Source organism: Chanodichthys erythropterus, chromosome 9 (assembly GCF_024489055.1).
Source record: "Chanodichthys erythropterus isolate Z2021 chromosome 9, ASM2448905v1, whole genome shotgun sequence".
NCBI lineage: Eukaryota > Metazoa > Chordata > Actinopteri > Cypriniformes > Xenocyprididae > Chanodichthys > Chanodichthys erythropterus.
Window position 1 is genome coordinate 29,238,040 of NC_090229.1, and position 7,676 is coordinate 29,245,715.

Below are 7,676 nucleotides of genomic sequence, written 5' to 3' on the forward strand. Positions count from 1 at the left end.
TTCCATTAGACCTCTTTGTTCTGCTTTGGACTTCTTCAAGGAGTTCTGTTGACATTAGGGTGATGTCAGCTCCAGTGTCGAGGAGGGCTTCAACCTTGATGTGTTGTTCGATGATAACGGAGAGGTAGAACTTTCTTGCTATACCTTTCTCAATGAGATCACCCAGGAGTGGTGGGACTGGAGTTTGGGATGAGAGAGGTAGGATGTCAGCATTTATTTCGTTTTCTGCCATCTCGTCCGGCCGCTAGTCAGGATGAATCTGTTTCTTTTTCTCTTCCCACTTCCGGTCTTCCTCCTTTCGTTGGAAGAACTCTTTCATCATCATTTTCATCAGCTCTTGAGAGTCGAAGCAAGGTAAAGTCTTTTGTTCTGGTATGGATTCATTTTGAGCTCTGTCAGCTTGGAATCTCGAGTTTTTTCGTCGATTCCTTGGGCTGGTTGCTCCAGGGTGTGTTTGTCGTTTTCCCTTGGATTCCCATGAGCTTTTTCCTCTAGGGTTTCCAAATGAGCTTGGCTGATTCCAAGTTTTCTCCCAATGACTCTCATGAGGTCTTGATTGGTTCCATGAATTTTCCCAGTGACGTCCAGGTGAGCGTTGTCGTCCACGTGGTCCATCCCAGCGGTTGTCTCTCTGTTTAGGTCGAGTACCAGTGTGGGAGTCCCACTCTCTGTTGGACGAGGATGCATTCCACTCTTTGGGTGTCGGCTTGGCAAGGTCTTGACGCTGGGTGCCCTCTAGGGCCAGCCCCTGACTCTGAGTGTTGAAGTCAAGAACTGTGGTGGTTTTGGTGCCCTTTTCTAAGGCCATCTTCTGTTTGCAGTAAGCTTTGTGCGCCAAGTCTCTTAACTGTTGAGCACTCATTGTGCGTGGACAGGCAAGGACGCCAAGATGGTGGCTCACCCCAGGATGGAGGTTTCTCAGGAAGAGAGTTTTGAAGTTCAATTCTTCCTCCATATTCTGTTTGTTGCGAGACCCGAAGTACGCTAACCTAAGTCGGCTATAGAAAACTTGAGGAGATTCATGACGACCTTGTTTTGTTTCCAGGGCAGCCACTAGTCCTTGTTCTGACTCAGGGTCTGCAAACTCTTTAATGAGAGCTTCTCGGAGCAGATGGTAATCAGTCTATGTGTGGGCAGGCTGCCGGTCCAGGAAGCTGCGCACTTCAGAGCTGGATGTGGCTCTGAGCAAATAAAGTCTATCTTTGTCAGTGACATTGGGTCTCATTTCCAGATGGAAGTCAATATCTTGCAGATAACTCTGAACATTTGGACTACCTGGCACATTCGGAGTGAATTTGCCAATGTTTCTAGCAAGCTTGTCAAGGTCTCTGAGGCCCAAGCCATGAGATGATCTGTGTCTGGCTGGAGCAAGTTCTTTTAATTTAGTGGGGAGATATGATTCTTCGGAGGGAGCTGGTGACTGTTTTGGCACTGCCCTCTTCTGATCATGTGCCAGTCCAGGAACAGGGGAGCCGGTCCTGCTTGGCAAAGGTGAAGTTGGTGTCCGACGTGTTGTTGACGGCTCACAGCGCAATTCATATGCATGCTTGAGTTCCTCTTTAATACTGTCGGACTCTTCTTTGATGTAGTCAAGCTGACGTGTTAGGCGGCTGACCTCATTTCTTGACTCATTCAGGTGAGTTTCAAGAGCTTTAATTCGGCTGTTCTTGTCTCTGAAGTCAGCCTTTGCCTTTTCCAGTAGCTGTTCTGCGTACTGTAGCTTGTCTGAGAGGTCAGCATAGTCTGCTCTGCCTCGTTCCATTTCTTGCGTAGTAGCTGCTAGGGTCTCTTTTAGCCTGTTGATCTCCTCTTTTGCGCCTTGTTCCACTTCATCAGGCCCTTCTTGTCGTTCCTGAGCCTCCAGCTCCAGCTGTTCGATGCGTCGTTGTGCACGTGTCAGCTCCTGCTGGCGATGGGCGGCTTGCCTGTCGCTCAGTTTGAGGGTGGCGATGAGTGTGTGACTTAAGGAGCCGGTGATCTTGGCTAGTTCTTTGTGGCTGTAGCTCTGGCTTGGGTCTTGTTTCATGACGCTTGTTATGTTGTCATCCAGCTGGTCCTGTGTCTGATGCTTTAGTGTTTCAGCGGCTTTAGGTAGGATGCTGTCTGTTACAACAGTTAGCCAGGTCTCCAGGTACTCCCAGTGTCCAGCAGGGTCTGTTGTGCGAGACATGTTTTGGCACTGCGAGGGAGATCTAAACTGACACAGACCTTGAAGAAAAGAACAAAACAAAACACAACGAAACAAAACAAACAAGCAGGGCAAATCAAAGGTGTAAGGGTGCAATGTCAAGTGTGGGCTAATGGGAATGAGTAATGAGTGTGTAAATGTGCAGGTAAGACTGGTTCTCGACTGTGGTCCTCTCGTGGATGTGCTTCTGACTCGGAGTCTCTGCGAAAAGAATCAGTAAGCACACACAGGTAGCACAGCTAGAGAAGAGCAGAAGAAAAGAAAAGCACGGAACAACAGGATAGCATTTAGCGAAGAGCAGAATAATAATGGGGTGCTTCCAGTTTCCCTATAAAATGAAGTTTTCGTCTTTAACACTGTTTGCAGAATGAGTTTTGTAAAATTTAATTTAGAAGGATGGTTCTAGACAGGGGTTTTGAAAAGGATTTCAAAGTACCAGGACTGTGATTTTTATTAAAATTCCCTTCAGGGCGAAAGAAAACAATAACAATGACAGTATTGGTTTCTCAGTAGGATTGACAACCATGCACCACTCAAAGCGCTTCTAGGTGCGTGCTCGGGGTTTATGGACGCCTACCAGTCTCCTTGTCGAACTGCTTGAGCCTAGGCTGAGTAGGATAACAGGATGAGGATGGAAGGTAAATTGAGTGTCATACTATTTTAAAAGAAGTGTTCCATTTCCCAAATATTTGTTAAATATTTCTCAAACACTCTGCTTTTATGACTTTCACAGGTACAAATCCAAAAACCAGCAGCAGTAGTCAAACCAGAAGAGGAAAGCTGAGAGAGAGAGAGAGAGAAGAAGAGAGTGAAGTTTTGCTCCCAAAATTTGGAAAAATTACAGGGTTGACAGAGTGGTGGCGCTAGGGAGTCGCTACACCTAGGGGGTTGGCTTACTGCGCTAGCAGAAGAAGTCAACTGACCCAAGTATTGAGAGAGACCTCAAAATTTTCCTTTAAATAAATGAATTAAATCAAAGACTAAGGGAGTGAAAGTCTGAGAATACACTTTATTTTTAGTAAAATTTTGAATTCAAATTTGGAAATTATAGTTGTGAACTAAAATTGTAATGGGTTCAGCCTTAAACATTGAGAGCAATTACAATCAAATTAATTAATCAAGTATCATCTGAATTAGGGAAGCCCAAATCCTAATTAATGACTAATGAAATTAAAATTTCAAAGAAATAATGATTAGTTAATGATTAAAATTGCCAGATGTTTGTAAGCAACTACCATTACATTAATCCACAAATATCCATACCATATGAAAGCTAAACTGAAATTGATTATGAACTTGATTTACAATTAAAATTGAAATCGAATTAAAATTCCCAATCAAAAATTCATATTCCCAGATGTCATTAAAATCAGTAAGAGCAGTTACAAATAACAGGAAATGTCCTCAAATGTAATCAGGATGATTGCTAATTATAAGACAAAACCGTGTTTAACTGTAGTTAGAGTAAATTTAGGAGAGAGACAACTCTTCAACAAATGAGATTAACAAAACAGGTTTATTAATTTAACATTTGTCACGTTCTCTCAAATGGGAGGAGATGAGAAAAGATAAGATATGTAAGTTAGAGAGAGAGAGAGAGAGGTGAAAGCACTAGAGTGAATTAAAGTTCAGTAAGAAAGAAGTCATTCCAACATTGCAACATTGCATTCAGACCACAAAATGCTATGCTAGCCACTAGCCCTTTAGCAATGCTACTAGCTTTACATAGACTGTAATGCAACCGCGCTAGTTTTAGCTAGCTCAGCTTATGCTAGGCTTTGTTTACACACAGTTAAATATGGCGCTGGCAGTCTGCACATGCGCACTTAAAGGTTGTCCCGGAAAAGGTTTCTTAGGGCTTCCGGGTTACAGCTGTCACTGTCGTGGTGACTAACGCACAACAAAGAATACACTTGTTCTATACTCTTTGCACACAGATAACAAACAACAAAAGCACAATAATTATTGAACTGACAGCGTAGTTCATTCACAATGAACCATTCAGCTTCTCGTGTTTCAGAGCTGAACGACCCCCACACGTTAGAGTGAGGCACATTAATCCACAGATTTTTCTGCAATTAATAATAGTAACGCTGAGATCTCGGCGATCTGAATCATTCGTGTCAGTTTCTGGACACGCAACAACATGCAGGATTTACTGCAACAATACTTGATCAAGAATTTTCAAAATAATCCCATTCAAATCAAACTCAGACACGTGGTGTTTAGAGTATTAATATCTCATCTCACGAATGAGCGGATATAGGCGGCACATTAGGTAGCTACTCTCTAATGTGACCATGCAGGGATTTTAGCTTAGTTGAAATAACATTGGAACACGCAATATTATCCACTATTGCTACAAGGCCTTAAAGAACAAAAGCAAGGAACACGCTTACTCTGTCCTGGTGCGCTTTCAGGCGACTTTCCTTTTGTCTTGGCAGACAATCTTAGATTCATTTACTGCAGTTTTAACAACAACAACAAAACGTACAGACAAACAACTCGAGTTCAGATTTCATTCATCCACCGCGCCTTATGTGCAATCATTGTAATGACAATCAAAAACCTTGTTTCTGTTTCTAATCTATTTTCCGGATCAATAGACTTCTGACTTCCAGCTTCTGACTCTGAGCTTATTTCATATTTTCCTGACTTTAGCTTGTTCGGACAGCATCGTTTTTAAAGGAGCAATTCTGGCTCCATCCTTCAGATGCGATCCTCCAATGAGACGTTGCTACGGAGATTAGACACGCCTCGTCTATTGTCTATTGATCACATCGCGTGATATCTGCAGAACATTCTCCTGTTTTATTAACAACTTTATAAAGTTTCTTAATATTTTCCTGATACTGAATTTCAATGTTTCATTCACACAGAATTACAGAGAATTATAAATTCTGCATTTAGAGCTCAAACACGACACACTTCTTACACACATATTACTAGACTGACCTAATTAAAACAATGATTATAAGCAGGGGTGCACATAAGAGGTACGCAGGTACGCATGCGCGGTAAAAATAAACTATGCGTACCAGAAAACATGGAGGGAAGCGCTTTTGAGTACCGGTTCACAGGGATAGGTTTACTTACTGGAGTAGGATTTTTCTCCATCTCTGGTAAGATAGCAATCATCATAACATGTGTGTTCTTTAATTATTAGGTGTGCAACGGATCGCAGTTAATCCGTGATCCATACGGATAAGGTCCAACGGTTCGGCACGCATGTGATTCGCCGATTAACTGCTATATTTAACCATCATAGAGTGAAAGTTTGTAATTTGGACGTGTTTTGTCTCGCCGATTAACACATTCAAACGACTTTAAAAGCGGAAGAAGAGGCAAAAATCGGGACTCGCGAACTGTAATCTGTGCGCACAGCCCCCCGAAACGCGTGCATGATGAGAGTCAGACAGCGCTCGAACACCGAATTAATTCCGCTTTCGCGTTTACTTGTGCTTGAAAGGAAACATACACACAACATTATGTCAAAATGCCTGTCTCGGCAAGTATTCTCTCGGTTATGTCATAAGTGAAGTGTTGAGAAAGAAACCGGATGTGTGTCAGTTATTTGGTCCGTGCTTTCCTTCTTAAAGTGACAGCAGCCTTTGCTGTCATTAATGTTAGTAAAAAAAAAATAATAATAATTATCATCATCTACCATGTACGAGAGAAAAGAAGATAGTGAGGAGAGCAGTCAGGAGGAAAGTGATTAGGACAGCTTTTAGGATGTGTCGTGTAAAGTGTGAGTACCAAGCAAAATCTCCAGGTACTCCCTTGAGAACCAGACCAAAAAAGTTATGTGCACCCCTGATTATAAGAGAAAAAAGATGCATCCAGGAATACAAACATACAATGCATTGAATCCAACATGTTAGTAATCACATCATATCAAGGGTTATTCTGGATATAGTTAATACTTTAAGTAATCGACAATTGTCCCTTTTGAGATTCAAGATTGAGTCCTTAAGCATAGTTTAAACTTTGACCGGAGTCACGAGTGACCGGGTCAGGATGGATTGGAAAAAACAGAATTTGTGAGTTTCAAAGTTGTAAACTGAAAGGTAGAATTCTACAGGAGATGTTGCATTTTTTTAAACATGACGTTAAACAAAACTAACTGTGATTGGTTACTTTACATATCAGTCAGACGGCCTCTTGGGCGGTCCTTGGCAAATAAAAGCTGCTGCAGAGTCCAGACCTTCTGCCGTCAATCTAAAGGTCGGGCTACGTGAGACTAGTCAAACCATGACCTGTTGGTCCTCATCCATGCCGTCAAATTATCGTCAGCGGAAAGGAAAGTTGTTTCATAGGAAGAGCGCGTTGTTACATTTTGATTAAAGATTACAAAGACAAACATTTTTTTTTTACTTTAGAATAACACGCACCAATGGATTGGTCACAATAAGACTAGTAAAGTGCATTAAGAAAGTAAACAGGGTCAATTTTGATATCATGTTGACTTTAAAATCACTCCCATAACATGACATACTCAGTACTATAATAAAAAGGTGTTAACATGTGTAATTGTGTTCATGTTGGTGGGGCTTTTTTTGGCATTTTAATTTTTAAAAGGCAAAAGGAAAAAAAAAAAAAGAGGGTGTCACATCCTTAAGCCAAATACAAATATAGAACAGCTCAAGCACTGAGCTTGAGATATCAAAGTACTGTATGGTTCCTCTTTCTTTCTGCACTCCTGACACAAGTATATTATTTTAATCAGCAAAATTTGTATTCAAATTGAAATGTGTAGTCTCAGCCATGGGCTGTTTCATAGCAACACTAAATCTTTTATTTCATATGACAGCACAACGTGGGGTAGATATATGTAAATGCATGTTTTTTTCCTGTGCTGTTCCAGATGGCTCAAACGTGATCTCACTCAACTCAATGAGGAAACATCAGTGAAATAGCACACACACTGCACATCTGGATCCCATCCGCATGTTGGACACAGTCAGGGGTGAATACCTGAGTGGGCAGCTTCCTCTAGTCTCTCAGCTGCAGCTCTAAATATGCACACTCTCTATCAGAACGCTAATGATTTCCACAAGCAAGGACCCAAAATTGACTATTATATCAAAAGCCATGTAGAGTCCTCATTGATATAGGGGTGTTTTCCAGCTAAAGCTCATATAAGGGCAGATGGGGCAGAGCCCCACAGCAAAATATTCATCAAAAACATACACATCTATATAAAGTGAATCAATAATTGTAAATGTGTTCAACATTCTGCAACAAATAGTTTCTAGATTTTCTAGATAATTTTAAGTCATAATGTGAGAAGTATACAGGTGCTGGTCATATAGTTAGAATATCATCAAAAAGTGAAACTTGTATATTATATTCATTCATTACACACAGACTAATATATTTCAAATGTTTATTTCTTTTAATTTTGATGATTATAACTGACAACTGAAAAAAAAATCAGCTAATTAACTCAAAACACCTGCAAATGCCTTTAAATGGTCTCTCAGTCTAG

At 41.1% G+C, this 7,676-nt stretch overlaps 1 pseudogene; it reads right to left on the minus strand.

Moving 5' to 3' along the window:
* Positions 1-244: 244 nt before the first annotated feature.
* On the minus strand, positions 245-2,170 carry LOC137026474 (uncharacterized; annotated as a pseudogene).
* Positions 2,171-7,676: the final 5,506 nt, after the last annotated feature.